General features: G+C 40.5%; 1 pseudogene; it reads right to left on the minus strand.

Annotated features, from left to right (window-relative positions):
* Nucleotides 1-6,629: 6,629 nt before the first annotated feature.
* On the minus strand, nucleotides 6,630-18,830 carry LOC120294867 (annotated as a pseudogene).
* Nucleotides 18,831-20,339: the final 1,509 nt, after the last annotated feature.

The following is a 20,339-nucleotide window of genomic DNA, read 5'->3' on the forward strand; positions in this document are numbered from 1 at the left end:
CTGCCCCTGAAGAATTGACTTATTGCGATTCGAGACCCGGGATGGGTTCATTTTTCTAATTTGGTCCTTTTCGGTTGGGGCCAGCGGCTGTCCTTTCTTTAAAACTGAAGGGAGATAATTCTATTTTCAGATGCCAAGACATGTTAATCGGGCAATCTTGTCATCTAAGGAACGTGCAATCGAGAGTGTAGTAGCATCGTATTATTAACTAACTACAAACTTCGCCGATATCGAAAATTCAAAGAGCAATTTTTCGATTTAGAGATGATGACATAATAAGTATCGAAATTTTTGCCCAATTTACAATCGAGTACCTAAAACATTTAGTTTGCCACTTTCGGAAAGTTGGTTATTATGATACCTAGCATTAAAATCACTTACTTGGAAACGCCAACATAGACAACAATATGTAAAAGCTGTACACATCGTCGTCCAATATCGCCTCTTGAGATGAATGTCGACTCATCAAAATGGGTTTCATAAATGGATTAACTATACTAAGTAAATGGGTAGTAAATAAATTTAAATATAATATGGGTGTTAAATGAGTTATAAACTAATTTACAATTTACTTAAACCTACCTTTATAACTCATTGTTTCATTTTTCTTCGCTCTTATTTGATCTCACACTTGCTCACTCTACACCCCCATCTTAATTTGAATCTAAGTTTTTTGTAAATTGAATTAAATATGTAAACATTTTAAGGATAAGGGTCAGGTCACGTATGTGTTAGGTATGGATTTAGTTGAGTATGAGTCACTAAATTTGTATTACATGGAAATAAGTCAAAACAGTTTAAATGGGTCTATTTGAATTGAACATTTTTCGACGTAATCCAAATATGATCCAAGCTGCAATTCGATGGGTCTATTGTGCACACACTCTCGCCTAACCACCCAACACATATGTAGAGATGACACGATTTTTATTTAGTATGCGAGTCAAATTACTGATTGCAATTAACTTTTACTTAGCGAGCCATGTTAGCAAAATCACACGATACGACCATTTATTTAGTAGAACCCTCATATCGAGCCAAATTGGGAAGTTCGGACATTAACTGAGCGAAAAAAATATAGATACTCAATTATAAAACAAATAAAAGTTCACATATTTGTACTTTCATTTCCTCTAATTTAGTTACTTATTGTTTGATAATTACTCTTTCCAATAGTGAAAGTTAATCCAGCCACATCGAGGAGGTAAGAATTCTCAACAATGGTACATTTCTTTCATCTCTATTTAGTTATGAATTATGATATGGTACGGGTTAACAACTTATTCAGATACTAGGCTTATTTTATTGATATTTATTCGGTCATAACTCTTTAATTGAACCAAGTTAGTCTTAATCTTTTTTACATAGAAATTAATTGAGTTCATTCGATCAATTTAGACCTAAAGTTGCTGAGGTAGACTTAGCCGTCATGATCAACATTGATATGGATATTTTTAACTAATATTTTTAAAAAAATTATTAATTTTTCTTTTTGTTTTACTTTGGCATATGGTCATGGCCAGGCCATAGGCTTGGGCCTTGCCAAAGGCTGTGAGGGACCAGCAAGGGCCGCAACACTGTCGCCGAGCATGGCTGAGTACTTGCTAAAGGGCAAAAAGAAGAAAGGAGAAAAAGAAAAAAAAAAGATTTTAAAAAAAATCAATGTCAACACTAGCTATACCACGTAAGCCGGTTGGTGTCCACATCTGAAATTTCCTGTCTAAATTGGACTCAGCTGATGCCAATATGAAAATGTTTAAAACTAAATCAATCTAATTAAAATGTTTATGATCAAATTGATACAATGTAGTAAGGTTCGAACGCTTTTCATACTTTTTCCTAGTAAATTTCCATATAAGAAGACAACTACGTATGTATCATTAACTAATAACATTCCCACGTGAAATATATTACGTAAAGTCCATGCTCTTTGCACAACTACATTGAAAGGTCAGATCTTCATGTTAGTTTGGCATATGCCAAGCCAATATGTAAGTTCATCTACATGATATGTCTGGTTTATTCCAGTCTGTAAATCAATGCTCTTCGCCAAAAGAAAAACTCTAGATTTCGATGACAAATTCTGCAATCTTCCTTTGAGTAGTCGAAACTACTGCCTCTTATTCATACCGCTCGATTTTGCAAAAAAATGAAGCGAACAATTTTCCCACAAAAGATGTAGGAAGTGGTATGATCTTTGCTGCAATTAGTGTTCTAAATGATGCTTTCGTATTCCATACCTGAAGTTTGTCATCTCAGTCACAAACAGAGGTCGCAGCCGCCTGTACACGAGTGGGATTTCCAATGTTTCGAGCTCATGAAAGTTCATCCAAAGCCGAGCGATGCGCAACAACAAATGTAAATATGAAAAACTATCGATCCTGTGTTATCATCTTAGACGTGGATTTTGCAGTGCAACGACCAACCCTTAGGATTTGATTATCTTCAGGAAACAGCACAGATAGGCTTCTGTTGCCATGGAATACAATGCTATTAATTGCGTCTCCGTAACTCAGCTAGAGTTCGGCACAACTCTCACTTCTGGTCACGTTGTTTGGTTCCTAGATGCAACATACCAAGCACGAGTACCTCTCACTGCCTTCAATTTCGCTGTGATCTTGTCAAACTCGTTCGCTAATTTTTCTTCCTCTGCACGCACGTCATAAATTCTTCTAGCGAGCTTTTGGAGGGCGGCATCATTTGCAAGATCTCTCCTGATCTTTGCATCATTCTTGTACTCCGCTCTTATGGTTAGTGAGACCTAAGAACAAAATCCATCAAATGAGCATGTCATTACAAAAGATCATTAATTCTGTAAAGAAGCCGATCAAACGAGAGCATCGGACCAGACAGTGCACCTGACATGAGCAATGAAGTCGCACTCAGTGCAGTGATAAGCAGTCTTCGGATTCCGCACCTGCTTGCACACGTCACAATAGTACTCGCCAAAGTCATCCTAGAGCCAAGTCTCGGCGAAGGTGAGGGAGTGAAAATGGCACTTGGACTTGATCTTCTCTGGAAAGGCGAAGGGGGCACAATGGAAGTGGAAGCAGTGAGGGCAGCCCGGAACCATGCAATGAACAAGGTGCGTGTCATGACCGAAGTTGTTGCACATGTCGCACAAGTAATGCACCAGCAGAACATTCTCCACCAGGAGAAACAAGTGGCCTCTGTCCTCATACTTGATGTTCAAGTACCTCGCATTGCACCTGGCGTCAAGGTTGAGCTGATTGTCTGTGCAGCGGAAGTTAAAGCCGAAGGTGATCAAACAGCAGCAGGTGCAGGAGATGAAGCTGGGCTTTTTCCATATGAAGTCCGGGATCAGAGTATGATGCGGATAGTATGGATGCTTCAGCTCTCTTGGCAGTTCCAAGCATGACTAGTGCAGGAGAAACTCGCAGTCCTTGCACTCGCAGGCCACGCCTTCAACCGGTGAAGTGCAGCCGTTGCACTTTGACTTCTTGGTCGTTTTTGCCATCTTTGGCCGGGTCAGGTTGAGCGTCGTTGACTTTGGTTAGTAGAATCAAGGAGTGTTCGTATTAATACGCTGGAACTGTCCCATCTTTCACGGGAAGGTGAAGGAAAAGACAACCCAAAGGACAGATTCCTCAGACTTCGTGTTTTCGAAGACATTAGCTTTAGCCCCGTATTTTGCTACCCCAATAAAAAGACCACTTTGTTTCCTGCACAGTTAATCCGCACCCATTCCTTTAACTGGGGCCTTACCTTTTTATTCCAAGATTCAAATATTGATGTACAAGCATACTCCAAGGAATTAGCAGATTGGACAAAGACACATTAACAACCAGAAACTTATTTCTTTAGCCCGTAACAACCAGCAACTTTACAACCCTTCCTTTAAGCAGAAGCCTTAGTGGAGGTGGAGCAAACTGGTGAGTCGACCTCAGGCTTCAATGATGAGATGTATTGGGCGCGAAGGGCCCTGAAAAACTCCAACTTTGCTGTGATTTTTCTTTAATTCCTTGGCTAAGCACGTTTCCTCGTCACATAGCCCCCATTTATTCATTTCTATTCTCCAGAGTCCGGCATCATTCGCAAGGTCTCTCTCAGCTTGGCATCCATCTTGTACTCTGCCAAAATCGAAGGCAGCACCTGAAATTAAGAAAACTCCGATGTAAACGTCTCCGTGCCTCGATACTGCATCAACCCAGAAGAACCCTTTTAAAAGAAATGCCTAGGAAATCAGAAGTGAAAAATTATTCCTCAGAAAAGGAACCATGGCCGTGCATGAATTTACGAAATTTGAGGAACTGATAAGAATTTTTGTATGAATGTCCAAAATCAACCTAACAAGTTGTATCATCCCATCGAACATGCCACGGACTCTGACTACAGCAAAATTGACCAAAACAGTCATTTGCAGCAAGGACATAGCTCAGATTTGGCACAACCAACAGGAGCAATGGTTTGGTAGTATTTCTGTCCTGAGAAATAATTTTTTTCAGAAATAATTTTTTTCTCTTTTATTCCCTTGAACAATTGTTGAGTAAAACAATGTATTTGGCAAGTACCCAAAATTTCTATTTCGGAAATAAAAAAAAGTACAGAATGTGTTTGGTATGACTCATAATTTTTATTTTTTTTGTGCCATAAAATTTCTTATAACTTTTTAGAATTTTCTTTTTTTTTTTTTTTTCTCTTTTTCCTTTCTTTTTACTCTTCCTCTAGATGGCGGCCGCCAGCGGCAACCAACAACCCGGCAATTGGCGACCAGCAACGGGCGATGAATTTCCATCTGATTAGAAGAGGAAGAAAAAGAAAAGAAAAAAAACATGAACTTATTTCTATAAATTGTTCCCAAAAATAATAAGTTAATATTTTTACTTCTTGTTTCTATTATAAATATATTCATTGGCCACTTTTCTATTTTAGTGAGTAGAAAAATGAACTGATATTTACCAAACGGAGAGTTTCTGTAGACCGATTAGAAGAGGAAGAAGAAGAAAAGAAAAAAAAAACTTATTTCTAGAAATTGTTTCCGAGAACGATGAGTTTCCAAATCTATTCGCTGGTCACTTTTATATTCTTTCTATTCTAAGGAGTAGAAAAATTAACTAACGTTAGAAAACGGATTTTTGTTCTTTTACTATTTGGGGAACAAAAAAAAAAAAAAAAAATCAAGGAATCGAAAATGTTAGCATACGGGCCCATGGTCACTGTGTACACCTGATTCTTCTGTGTCTTGCACGCAACGCAGTAGCACTCACCCAAATCCTCTTCCAGGACGGCTTTGGCAAAAGTGAACAGGTGGAAGTGGCATTTGGACCTGATCATTTCGGGCCATGGGAATGGAGAGCAGTGGAAATGGAAAGACCGGAAGCACCAAGGGAACACGCACGGAAACAGAGGGGTGTCCATGCCGATGTCATCCCACATTTCACAAGTGGTGAATGGCTTTGAATTCAGATTCTCTGAGGAAATAGAGAAGACCCCCGTCTTCATATTTCGTGTTCAAGTAACGGGTTGAGCGTCGAGGTAGAATTTGCAGATGTCACAGCAGAAGCTGAAGCCAAGGATGGCAGAGTGACAGAAAGTGAAGTTGTGTTGCCTCCGTGCAAGCTGAAGGTAGAGGGTGCGGAGGGCGATATGGGTGTTTCAGCTCAGTAGGGAGTTCAGAACAAGACTTGTGGAGGTAAGAGTTGCAAGCTTTGCATGCGTAGGTGGTGGAGGGCGAGGCTAGAAAGGGGTTGTTCCAGCCATAGCAGTTGACTTTATTGTCAAACCCTTGGAGGTCACAGAGGATTAGAGGGTGTTTGTGGCTGCAATGTTCTATCAGATTCTGCTCCTCCTCCATCTGTTTCCAGTTTTCGTCTTGGGTTTGGCTTCTGATGGATTGATGGGTGCTACAACTCGGACGTGATCAAATGTGCAGGTCAGATAGTTGTATTGCTGGTTGAAATGAAGCAAAAGATCATTCACTTTGACTTTGGTGCTGACAAATTGAAGTATACAATTGTGCCAGATCTGTGGAGATGTATTAACAAAACTGAGAATTATCCAGATGATGCACGTGATAGACCTATTCCAAGTTGATCCATTGAGGAAGACTGGAACAGAAAATGTTCTGACATTGGTGTGGAAGTTGCTTAATCTATTCAGAAAATTTTACCCATCGGCACATCCTCTAAGCAATCTTCAAGTTTCTAGTTCCTTTTCATGTTACCTTTTTCTTAGGTTACAAATTAAATGGAGTGGTCAGGTGAATTTGTTCAATTTACTACAACCCAATCCTACACGCATCAGTTGGTTTAAGCAGCAGAAAGGAAAATTAGAACTGCTAGTAAACATAGGTTAAACATTGGCGAATAAAATGTACAGATTATATCTGTCTATACTAGTGCCCGCGTATACACAGGATCGAGGTCAAAGAAGCTGAGGTAATTGGCCAATTCTGAGCTGGCGACTCCACTAAACATCCCTGGAGATTCGTCTGCCGACAGAACTTCACAGTTAGGTTTTGGTTTTCGAATTATCTGGGTTTGTTGTTCATCCCTTTAGCCACTTCATTCAGGTAGCAAGTCCAACAACCCAAGAGACCCCATTCACATCACGGAGTCTGCATGAGATTTTTTCAGGTCTCTTCGATGAAGCAACTTGAAAGATTCTAATGGAGTGAACAAGCCGCAAAGTGCGGACTTATATTATAGGATTACTAGTTAGCCAAGACTAGCTTCGCCATCTTCTAATAATTCAAGATTAATGAAATCATCCTGGCTTTTAGCTTAGGATGCCCGTTATTCTCTACCATTTACACTTGACATATGCATCAATATTGTAAATTAGAAGATGATCACATCAAACTATACTTGGACGGTGGAATCAGCACGTACAACCACTAAGCTTGGAACTCTTCGATATCGTCCAATTGTTACGAGCACAGTCACATCTTCATGCACAGGCAGACTGGGAATAAATAGTAGGAATCGTGGAAGCAGAGCGGGAATATATATACTCATTCATCACTAGGCATTATTCCGCCGTCTCGTGAATGGCTTCCGAAGAAACTTGGAAAGCGGAGTCTTGGGGACTGGAATGAGTTTCCCAAGTACTGCAAGGGGCCAGCTGCACAACAAAGATCAAACGCCATGCACAAATCTTGTGAGAAATTAACCAAGCGTACATAAGATTGACAGATCGAAACTAGACAACCAGTGGAGGTTCGCAATAAGTTGAAATTTGGATCCATATGAAATTATATGAGGCCTTCTATATGCGTAGCATCCGGTACAAACAGATTCGCATGCAAATTAAGTATTTACTCGGGCTCCACACGTTGGAATCAGGCCACAGAAGGTATAGTCAAAATAATTTTAAGAGTACCAAGATGTTTCAAGCAGCCATTTTGCTTGCTTAAGCTGCTATGATGTCAAAGGTGCAATAAGCTGTGCCAATAATTTATGGTCTGTAATCAGATTATTTCTGGATGATATTTGAAAGGAGTTTTATCTGGTGTAGGTTTTGGAGCAGATTCACGCCCCAAAAATACAATTAAACTCTCAACACTTAGCAGAGTAAAATTTCACTAAGAGGGGTTATTTCAATTCTTCTATGGCAGAGATGTTTCATGTATATTGACTTACAAGCAGAAGACATCTCCTAGATAACTAATGTGATTGCATAAAGAAAAGGGTGAAATACTACATTGACTGTAAGGGTACCAAAAATGGACGAACCTGACGATGCCAATCCCTACAGCAATAAGCCACAGATTCCAGGTGAGCGGCACCGTCTTAGCAAACTTTCCAAGGAACTCGACAATTATTACCTGGGGCACAAGCAAGAGAGGCTGCGTAAATATGCAAACACTTATCCAAAAATGAAAGTGCAAATATTCCAAAGCACTCACTTGAAGCACGATGGTAACTGCAACGATACCAATAAAAAGGTAGTTTTTCGTCACTCCACTGAAAACATTCATTTCATCGGGCTTTCGAGCATTGAACTCATTGAAGATCTGTCATTTGAACAAAAAATTGAACAACGAGGCTCAGCATTGAAGCTTAGATGGATTATGTAAACTGAAGAACCCATAAAACCCCGAAAGGCCACTTTTATTTTGGAACATCCTGTGCTTTAGCCTTTCCTTTTGTTTTATTTTGTGGAAATGTGGGCAGGGGGGTGCAAATTTGGTATGTCTACTTACTTGACCAAGGACAAACGCATTGAACACCATTGTATTCTTGATGTCAACAGCATGTTCCTTCGTTTCATTGCTCAACTGAAGAATACTCTCGCCGTGGTAGTTCAGGACAAGAAGGACGCATATTTGATAAGCAGCCTGCAGAAGAAAGTCATTGACTTGAATTAGCAACAAACTGACCACGAGACAATTTAACAGGTATCTCCAAAAAAAGCAACGAATAGAAAGACCTGTATCATCAAGTTCCTCCACATGACATTAGTTATTAGAGGTTCCCTGACACAGCAAAGACAAGGTCATAATCAATCACCAAATCATCGGCCAAAGAAAGAGAAGGAGCAGCAAATTTAAATGAGACTTGCATTTTATGTGCTCTAAAGGAACCATTTAGAATTAGGCGGAGTCACATCTTTGTCACCCCAACACTCTATATGCTAAGAGAGTGAAAACGCAATATATCCGGGACTAAAGGACTGATGTCCAATGACCGATGCATCTCTCTCCAAAAGGAAAGTTTATGCACTTCTATTCTATCACCACTTCCAATGTCCAGTTACATGCAAACTGAAAACCGTATCTATGATTGTTTTGCTGCTTTCCAGCGATTAAAGAAATTTTGGCTTGTCATGGTTTCAGAGTGTTTTTATTGTATCTAGACACTGCCTTTACTTTGATGCTAAAGCTTAAGAAGACATGCTGAATTGCAAACCTTCGGCCAACTGGAGTTCTTTCCATTAGGTGGTCCGTGGGTGGCTCCGTTGCCAGTGCAAGTGCTCCAAGAGTATCCATGATAAGGTTGACCCACAGGAGCTGCACCAGAAAGAGAAGTATTTTAGACAAGAAAGTGAACCTTGATCAATGCTTCAAGGCACTTTGTGATCCTCTCAAGGAGAACTAGGGTCACATAATTAGGGCTACCCCAAGAATAGTGCCCTGGTCATCCAAGCAAGCAAAGATTCACTAACCTGTACTGCAGTCAACGGAACATCGCCCGAAGTTATTGCTGCGATAACATTTATTACCAGAGCAGCAACATTTACTGTGAGTTGGAACTGGATAAATTTCTGAATATTTGCATACACAGAACGGCCCCAGCGAACAACCTACACACCATTCATAAATGTTGCCATTACATACTTGACATGTGGATAATGACTAATAAACTTCAAAATGATAGAAACCCAATTAGTCAAAAGGAAGTTTGACAAGGCCCCAATTAAATACAAGCAACAGGATCATGATTCGCCTGAAGGTCTTTTATGCCTTATGCATTAACATTTGATGAAGTGCCCTCACTGTGCACTTCATACTACACTTTACACATGCATGCATAGGAAGAGAACCCATGGGACACTGCTCTGTGTTTTCATACAGCATCAATGGGGGAGATGGTTGTGCCGTGAGAGAGAGACTGGATGCTTCTCTGGTGTTTGAAGATTGCTCTGGGATTACCAGAGGAAACCGTTGAATAACTTTTCTCGTAATATTCTTTTAACAAGATGCTCTTTGAAAACTGTTTTCTAAGCAAGTACAGGTGCTCTCGGTTTGTTTTAATTATTTGCTCTCTTTGCTATTTGCAGAAATAAGTGCAATAACATTAACCACAAACACACTACTAGAAACAAAATTTCATTTCATTTCGAAAACTGATCCCAAGAACCAAAGGGAAACAGCAAAGATCAGACAACTAATACATCATCAAAGTCTTCTTACTAACCTTAACAACAGAGGCAAAATTGTCATCTAAAATAATGATGTCAGAGCTTTCCTTTGCAACTTCCGTCCCTTGGATGCCCATAGCAAGACCAATATCTGCCTAAATTGTCAAATGTTCAAACTGATGTGAATAGGTAGGAACATGGAAACTTAAAGCATAATACCACACAACTATAACCATAAAAGCAAGCTTCCCACTACAGAGAGTATCTCGTTGATTAAGATAAAGCTGATTATGTTCAACATGTATCTTCTACTCTTTTCCCCAACGCTGTCCATCTTAAATATGCCATCTTGTGATTGAAGTGAATAACCTGTGCTTATCTGAGAAGTGCCTTTGACATCTTGGACGCCAGATGAGCATCCCATGTACTTATCATCTTTATCTAACTTCATTCCAAGACATTTGGATGCGCCTCATTGTGATTTGTTTAAGGAACATATATAAGAATAAGGACTTTCTGGACGAATATAAATTGAACGAAAAGTTGCTTTTTTAATGTTCAACTCAAGGGAGGGTAAAAATTAGGGTCTAAAGCAAACTATCGTGCTTTTCTCAACATAGATGAGCTCTTTTTTATTTCTGCTTCCAGATTTCACTTTGCCAGTTGCAAAAGGAAGAGAACTCCTTCATGTGAAACAAGTTCGAATTGGAAGATAAGGATAGGCATTTTCATCTATTGGTTCAATGATATGTCAATAGGAGCAAAAGCACATGGCCATGTGAGTTTTGCATTGACATACATAAATAAAAAAATAGATATGCACATATTAATCAGTATCAACCTCATGAAGTGCAGGAGCATCATTGGTTCCATCCCCAGTTACAGCAACAACTTCCCCACTTTTGCGTAAGGCTTGCACAAGTAGTAGCTTGTCGCTGGGTGAAGACCTTCCCATCACCTGTAAGGCATATCATGTTTAATTTGTTCGTCTACTTTTGGATGTACATGTGAACTTTGATATTCTACATCATACCGTTATTCTCTTTGCTGTCTGCTCTCTTTCTTTCTCAGACAATGCACGGAATACCCTTCCTTCGATAACATTAGGCTCTTTGGCATCTTCATTTGAGCTAAGTATCCCACATTCCAGAGCTATCGCTTTTGCTGTTTGGACATTATCTCCAGTGACCATTCGCACCTGTCAGACCAAATCACACATAACAGGTTCCTATGAGTTATTTCATCCTAGACAGAACAAATACAGACATCCCCGCATCATTCTCCGCTCATCTGCCTTGGTAATGCTTTTCAAATAGATTGGAAAGTTCCCTTAGATGTTTAAATTCTAAAAGCATAACCAAGATTAATTGACACTTTATCTGGGTTCCACTAATAACCAATGATGTCTTTCATTTTGACTCTCTGGCTCAAAAGAAATCTTTCCATGTTTCCCTATTCTTCCCTGGTGCCATCTTTTCTAGTATCTGCGAAGTGTCAAATCAGTGGAGCTATGACTTACCTTAACCCCAGCTTCTGTGCATATTCTAACAGCGTCTTCAACACCTGGACGACAAGGATCCTGCAGATGTATAGATATGTTAGCTGATAAAAGGCACTTATAACGAAGTATGAAGAACTCAATTTTTCCTGAGCACAAGGCCGATGTAACATTTGTTGCATTTCAAAAATAGAAATAGACAGCATACAAACATTGACTTATACAGTAAGGTTAAGTTAGCTTCTCCACTGGTAAATGAAAGATGTAATGAGAAAACACAACTAAAAAAATATAGAATCCAGAAAAAAAAGGTGAATATGTGGGAAATCCAAGTTTCAATCGAAGGTTATAAAATTCTTAAATGGTCAGCTTTGTTAGATTGATCATTTAATTTATACCAAATTTCCCAACAAAACCAGACCAAAAGCAAATTGCAAAGCAAAATTGCTTCTGACAATTAATAAGGTAGGTAAGGGGATACTTCTGGGATCTTTCCAGGAAAATTTCATGAACTGATAAAGGATAGCAAAGAGAATAATGTGCACAAAACTTATGACCTACAAGTAAAAATGCGATTTATAACTTAAAAGTAACTTCTGCATAAACTTTTACACCTATATAAGAGCACGCCGCTCTTGTGCTTATCGTAAACTAATTACTGCTCCAAAGAAGCAGCTTCGTAACTTCACTTGAGGAATATTAAGAACACAAATTGCTGCTATTTTTTTGAAATGACACTTCCACAACTCCAAAAGTGGTGCGAGATGGCTCCATGTCTTTTTCAGAGTTTATGGTGGAATAAATTTTCCAGAACAGTATGAAATAAAATGGATCGGTCCATTATCGTAAGAAACTTGAGAACTGATGTGTATACCTTGATGCCAACGACCGAAAGCAAAACAAGATCATCATCAGGTAGCACCCAATTGTCCAGACCTGCATCATCGCCACGAACTTTATCTGAATCAAAGGTCTGTACGCAATCGCAACACAGCGGAGACTTCTAGCAGCCATGTCATCAATAGCAAGCTTGAAGAAATCCTACAACAAAGCTCAAAGATTAAGTGGCATCCAAATTTCCAAGCACTAAGCTATTCTCACAGCTCCCTTAAGGAAATTTTGTCAAAGGAAAATTAACATCGACCCATTATGGAACAAAGCCAGGTAATTATTACAACTCCGAATGATCTCAGAAGAGACCAGGAAGAAGTGGTGAAGAAGTGCAAGATTAACCATAGAAAGTAAATTGCAAGAGTTAACTAGGTTATTGTGTGACCAAACTCACTGAATTAGAGGACCAAGTAAGATATGCATCTTAAATTATATATAATCAGCTTACTCGGAAGTCAAATGCAAATATCAATCCAATAAATTTGATCCGCTGCTGTTTAAAGTCTTAAAGTTAAATAAATAGCTTTGGCAAAGTTGCATTGCGTGAAATAGCCTACAGATAATGGCACCAATACATCTGCAGGGAATACCTTCTATATCTTAAGTATAGTGAAACTAGCATGAAACTATTAAATAGTCAAGGACTATTAGATAGTCAAGTAAAATAATGCAGATAGTCTGCTTAAATTACCAAAGTTCACCCATTTTCTTTTCGTATGTTGGTGGATAGGTAACCATGCTATTTTTACAGCCGCTCTCACAAAGTAATAATCAAAAGCTTCTGCAAGTAGTTCTCTAGGCTTCATTCCCTACTTTTCTGCCATGACCAAAAGATATATCTCCTACCACGAAAGAAATAGCACCAACCTTTTCTTCATCGATTGTTCTCAAGTGACCATCCGAGTCAAAAAACTTAGTGCATGAGGCCAAGACAATTTCTGCTGCACCCTTCCAATGTATATGAACATCAGAACTGGTCTGTGACCAAAAAAATTGGAAGAATGGAGCGTCAGTATGTATGGTAAGGACTTCCCAGCATGTTATTTGTAGAGTAACAGACACGGAGATTTATAGAAAAAATAGCTACCTTTTGTATAGCAACTCCTCCTCGCTTTTTCTCTGAGTTGAATGGAAAAACATGGAGTTCCGTTGACTCTGCTCTTACAGCATCAAACTTCATTCCCAGCTGCCAGAGAGACAAAGACGTTCTGAAGAAGTTCCAAATTCATCTGTCTGAGATTTTTTGTCAGATTATTACCAAAACCAGTACCTTAACAGCCCATGAAAGAATAGCCTTCTCAGTAGGAGATCCAGTAACTTCAGCATCTCCACCATCCTACAAGTGAAGAGCCACACAAAATGATTGTTCATGTGATTAAGTTTACACTTACTGAACCAAGAACCACTGAGCACCTTTCAATAAGAGTGGTAATGGAATAGGTTTGTTTGGACTTATGGAATTTTCTTCTAAACATGTAGTTTATAAACAGGAAACAAGTCACCAAATACCATCTTTCCAAATGCAATTTTACTGTGAAATGCATTCCTTCCCTCTTAACCTAATTGATTATACACATTGCCAAGGATGTAAACTGAGTAGAGATTATCACGGTGGATCGATCATCATTTTGATTTCTCAAAGTTAGCAGGAGGCTGGAGGAGAGTACTACCTTCGGCACATAGACGTTGCCCTGGGTATTATGTGCAATGCCCTCAATAAGCAAAGAAGAAATTAGGTGATGCAATTGGGAGGCATCATCTGGTGGATCCATCTTCTTTTGCCCAACATAAGCTTCGACCACAGTCATCTGTAATTTCACTATTATCGATCAGAAAAACCAATACTACAGCTAGAACGTTCTGATGAGTTGTCCCATAAGTCAGCAAAAAGAGATAATTGAAAAATGCTAACAGGGATTTGAGGGCTAATAACCTGATTCAAAGTTAATGTTCCAGTCTTATCACTGCAAATTGTTGTGGCAGAACCCATAGTTTCACAGGCTGAAAGCCTCCGAACCTGTGGTTGTTTTGCAAGAAGGTTATTATAAAATTTGGGTTTTTGCTACATCTCAGAATTATATAAAAAGAAGCTAACAAGGCTTACCAAGGCTTTATCCGCCATCATTTTCCGCATTGAGTATGCTAGGCTGTGCCACAATTGGGGGGAAAAAGAAAAGTGAGAGGCAAATTGAATGTGTGATTATTATACTGTTACAGCAATATAAAACTAGTAGTACTTACGTCAATGTAACAGCCAGAGGAAGCCCTTCAGGTACTGCAACAACCACAATGGTTACCTAAATACACTTCTTAGTCAGTCAAGTGCCTGGTTTGAAGAGACTGGACAGCAAAGAGGAGCTGCACTTACTGCAATTGTCACAATATGAACAACCCCATCCAAGATATCATCAACTTTGGTCATGCCCTTCACAAACTGGACAGTTCCATCGGGATTTTTTGTATGTCCAGTAAAGTACCTAGAAAAATGGACAGAAAAAGATGTAAGATTCCTCAAACCCAAATGACAGTACACGAATGACTACACACAGGAAAAACTTGCCTGGTCAAGAGGACAGTGAGCACAACAGCAGCTACAGAAAGACCGACAATGCCTATGAATGTGGCCAGCCCATTCAAGCGTACCTGTTCAGGAATATTCAAAAAAAATGTGAGGATATGGTGACGACTCCAAGAAAAGCCAAATCTGGATGCTTGACATTAAACCTGCAAAGGAGTCTCTTCACCAGTGTCGTCTACTATACTTGCCATCAGCAATCCCCACTCTGTGTTGATTCCAACACCAGTCACCTGAAGGTAAGTAATGATTGTAAGAAGTTAGAACTCAAAAAAATGTAGGAACTTTTCTCACAGGAGAAGAGAGAAAGGAAGTTAAAGTGTTCAAATAATCGTGTTATTGCCCACCCTACTCATGTGGAATAGTATAGATCAACATGATCACTATCCTGCTTTAAAGCAACTAAGTAAAAGGACATGGATCAAAAGTTATCTTTTTTCATCTTTAACAAATTTAAAATCTCGTCCTCACATTGGAAAGGACAATAGAAGCACAAAAGGGGTTTCTCTACTTCTGCTGGAAATTCATACGCACAATTTTTTCTGTCAGAGAAGAAAGGTGCAGCCACTAAAGGCACTTGTCCTGCTATTGTGCATTTCCTTTGAAATTTGTTGTCTTACTTACTTGACATTGTGAATGAATTTAACCTTTTTTGGGCAGCTGCAGTACCAAAAAAAAAAAAAAAAAAGAAAGAAAGAGCAAATTATCATATTACCAGCATAGTGCCAACACCGTCAGCAACTTTGCAACCAGACATTAGGAAAGGTGATTTTTGATCCTTGTGAACCTGCATGAATGTCATGCTTTGAAAAAAAAAGGATCACAAATTCAATTCAGTCAACCAAAGTATCAGAAAACACACAATCTTGCTTTCTCCTGTCATGCTAGATTCATCAAGTGCAAGAGAATGTCCACTGACTAATACTCCATCAGCAGGAACCTGGTATCGGTAGCAGTAGAACTATTATTAGCTTACAGGGTCATCACCTGTCAAATTAACAAATAACAAACCCAGTTAACCTGGCTCACCTGATCACCTATTCTGAGTGGTACGATATCACCCACGACAATATCAAATATCGAAACTTTTACCATCCTTCCATCTCTCATCACCTGCAGAGATCTCATCCTCAGTGATTCGTTTGGAATAAACTCACTAGCAACATAATCGAATTATGAACCATTTAAGCATCATACCCCGATTTGGATATTCTGTTTTTCCTCATTCAAATTTTGAAACTGCAGAGACTGGCGGTAGTCGCTGACGGCTGATTAAAAGTAATCAGAAGGTCATGAAGACGGGTAAGGAATGACATTAGTATCATCATGAAAAGTAAAGGCTTATGATCAGATAATATACCTGTTACCAGTATGACAAGAAGAACAGCCAAAGCTATGCTTCCTCCGTCATACCATCCTTCTTTAACCCCTACACAAATTTGAGATGGAACTGCTCAGTATATGATGAGGCATGAAACTTTACTGAGAGAACTAATCAAGGAAGAACCAAATAAGAGTAGAGAGACACAGCTTTTAGCCTCCCATCAAACATATCAGCAAGCAAGAAAGAGATCCTTACAACTTGACCTCAGTTGCAATTATCTATTGGTGGGATGTCTATCCTTAGACTAAAGCTCCTCTAGATAAATATTTTGGCTGTCAGACAAAATCATCATAGTATTAGGAAACTAAGCCAAAGCTCACCTCGGTCTTTATTCCCAGGCCCAGTGACACTGCTGCAGCTATAATCAATATAATAAGGGTCAAGTCCTGCCACGCCTCCCAAAGGAATGTCTGCAAGGGATGTTAACTCAGTCTGATACTACCATCATGATAAGATCCTTCCAGAAAATGCCTTATTATAGAAACTCAAGACAAAAAAAAAATAGTTGTACCCAAAAAGTCCGTCCTTTTTTTCGAGGATATGTGTTGGATCCAAAGGCATTTTTCCTCTCTGATAAATCAGCATCATCACCAGCAATTCCTTTCTCCAAATTGGTTTTTAGCAAATCCGATAGACCTTTAACCTGAGGGAGGAAACATGACAGTCTGAGAGCATGATATTAGCTAACAAAATTACTCATACCATAGAAACAAACAAAAAATATATATATATCAACGATGAACTTGCCCTGCCAAATTGATGAAGACTGGTTGTATTATTGTCCCTATTCATGGAAGATAGCTGCTCTAGATCAACAGCATAATCGCCAGTTAAACTCGGAGGTGCCACTCTTTTACCTAACACGGATTAAGACAGGGACATAAGGACAAACAGACTATAATAAACAGAATGCAATGCCACCAATTTGTTCACTTGGTAAATGGATCAGAGTCCTTCACTTGGTTAAGTGGCGGTGCCACCAATTTGTTCTTTGTATGATGCATATTTGTTGTCTAGTTTTAGTGGATAATAGGAGACAAGTGTGCAACTTCAACAATCTCATGCATGGGAATTTTAGTTTTCAATGGATCAAATCCAATACATCACTTACCAAACTGCTTCTCTCCAGCCACTCTGAAAAGCAAAGCTGCCTAATAAAATTAATAAGAAGATTAGAGAGAAAAAAATCTCCTAATTGCTTTACTACAAACATGCTTAAGGAAGAAAATTACTCGTATCACTTGTGCATGGGCCCTGATCATGCGCAGCCTTTGAATTTTTTCCTCGTGCTTTTTTAAGTTCAAAGTATAACGGAATCGCCGAGTCGCATTGAGGACAAGAGCTGCTTGCTGTGAAAGTAGAAAACACCTTTAAGCTCACATAAAGAGCGGTTAGACTTCATCAAATCTTGACAGTTTAAAAGGATGGACTAGAACTGGAAACACTGGACAGGACACTGCAATAAACAGAACGACAATCTTTTCCTGAGGAAAAGCATCGAGTTCAGAAAAGCACAAACCAGACATTGAGGACATCATATGACGTGACAAACATTGAAAAAAATACTGTATTTAGTTCATGTACTTACTTACAGTCTAATGTGGTTCGTTTATTGGTGAATTTCAGATTCTTCTTCATGCCAGCTTTATTTCGTGATAACAGTTTTACTCACAGTATGATGCTAGATAGTAACTTCGTCAATTCTTGACTTTTACCTCTGTCATCTTCATTTTATCACATTTCAAAGAATACATATGAAGGTGTGCAGAATGCATCTGAAAAATTATGACTTCAATGTGAAAGCACCTCCTGCTAATCAAGATGCTGAATGCTTTTCTCCAGTGACATCAACTACCATATCATCGCTTCCCATACCTCAATACTTTTGCTTTCTCCCCATTGCTGTATTCGAATACAAACAATGCACCATTTAGCGATTTGGTCACTAAGACATGGCCTCACGTGGCGCAACACACGAAGAGTCCTAAGGATCAAGTGACCTCATACGGGATTCACCGGATCTCGGTACATATACTGTGCAGCGAGCACATTCATTATTAATTTCTGGAGTTGGACTTAGATGTGGATACTCAAACCCGAGGCCTACATAAGTGGACGCTTTCGATGCGAGAGAGCCAACACACAAGGTGTTCTCGCATGATTCCATCCACATTATGGACAAAAGCACGGCTTTGCATAAGTTGCCGAAAAGGGAACTGCATAAGGAGGGATAATGAACAAAACAGAGGGAAGATTAAGGGAATCGATGAATGTGGCAATACCCTCCATCTCCTGAGAGTCTCGAGAGGCGCATTCTTCGTGTCCGCGACATCGAAAGGATCCGACATGTCCACATTGTCCTCCTCCGCCTCTTGCCCGGGCAACCTCAGACCGGCTTCCACGTCCTCGTCATTTTCGCGGCCCACCATTGCAGAGGAAAAGGACGACGGTACAGAGTAGACAAGAGAAGAAGAGGAGGTGGAGGAAGAGATCCGCAAGGCCTATATTATACGGTGCACGTCGACGACGTCCACTCGGCGTCGTCACCCTGCTGGGGATGGCACGACCGTTACGAGAAACAGCCTGTTCGAGCTAACCTCTCTGCGCGCCACCTCCCAACGGGCAAAACTACTACAAATGGAAAAAACAAGAAGAAGAAGGAGAAGGAGAAGAACGACAAATGGAGGGGAGTGTTGGTTTGTCGGTTGGAAGGGAACGAAATTGCTTCGCGCGAGCGCGCGAGCGCGCGAGAATGAAGGGGAAAGCCGTTAGCATTTGATGGTATCGGCGAGAATGGCGGGAATCCTTTGGTTTCTTTCCCGGCAGAAGACGCTCACGTCAACACAGAGGAACTTTAGAGAGAGGGAGAGAGAGAGAGACCGGAGAACGAGGTGAGACTCCGTGACACCCGGCTCAAACACAGCTGGTAGAGAGAGAGGGAGAGGAATGGATTTTTATAGTGAGAGACAGTTCAGAAGTTGCCGTTCTAGGTGGGACGAAGACGGAGAGGTGAGGACAGAATTAGAAGTTTCTCAGAAGCTTCGCCCCGGAAAAAAAAGAATTGCGCCATGAGTAGGCGCGCATGCTAGTGAGGTTGATAGCCCACCGGCTCGCTCGCCCGCGCCAATGATTCCGCAGTTAGGTGATGCCGGGTCGGTTTTCCAATAGATTAGTTTATGCTCGATCAGACGATCGTAAAGACGCGGGCTCGAAACGTATAGGAAGATATGCGCTCGAAACACTTCTAAGGACATGTTTCTTTCGGTTCGGTTCAGTTCGGTTGGTCGGCGACAGCTGAAGTGGCGAGGAAGGTGAATTAGCGTTGGCACGGCTACGGCGTGGCCTGGTGCCAACAAGACAGTGATGCGACGTTGGACGTGATCAGATCTCGGACGTAGCAGACACCGACGGAGAAAATAATAGCAGATCTTGAACTTAGCCTAGCAGACACGAGAAAATATTGGGTACACAACAAGTCAGCAAAATAACAATTCATTTCTTGATTGACAAGGTCTCTCTCCTCTCTCTCTCTCCTCACGGTCTCTCTCCCTCCATTCCGACTCAGCAAGCTCTCTCTCTCTCCCGAATGGTGCTTTGCCCTCGGGAGGGTCCTAGGTGACCAGCCGTCCGCGGCGGTCGCCGTCGTCGGGGTTGGCAACGTCGGCATGGCTATGGCCCAGATCATCCTCATCCAGGACCTCGCCGACGAGCTGAGCCTCATCGACGCCGAGCCCGACAAGCTCCGCGGCGAGACGCTCGACCTCCAGTAGGCCGCCGCCTTCCTCCCCGCACCAAGATCTTGGACTCTGTCGACTACTCCGTCGCCGGCCGGTCGACCGAGGCCGAGATCTTGATGAAGGAAGACCAACCTTCATAAACAACGAGATCTCGGCCTCTGTTTCCGAAGGGAAGAGACGGAGGAAGAAAAAAGGGGGAGGAAGACAAGCAACGGAGATTTATGAAAAATTCTGGAATGTGGGGCCCACAAGACACGTGTCAATCAACGAATGGACTATTATCCTGCTGAGTCGTAGTCACACAAGTGTATCTAATATTTTCCTGATATTGACATGGGACATGGAGCAGGCCACTGCAGATACCTACGTTACCAAACCTCGGACTTATCAAAGTTTGACGCAGGGCATGGAGCTACTGCAGTCTTTGACTAG

Source organism: Eucalyptus grandis, chromosome 6, assembly GCF_016545825.1.
Source record: "Eucalyptus grandis isolate ANBG69807.140 chromosome 6, ASM1654582v1, whole genome shotgun sequence".
Lineage (NCBI taxonomy): Eukaryota > Viridiplantae > Streptophyta > Magnoliopsida > Myrtales > Myrtaceae > Eucalyptus > Eucalyptus grandis.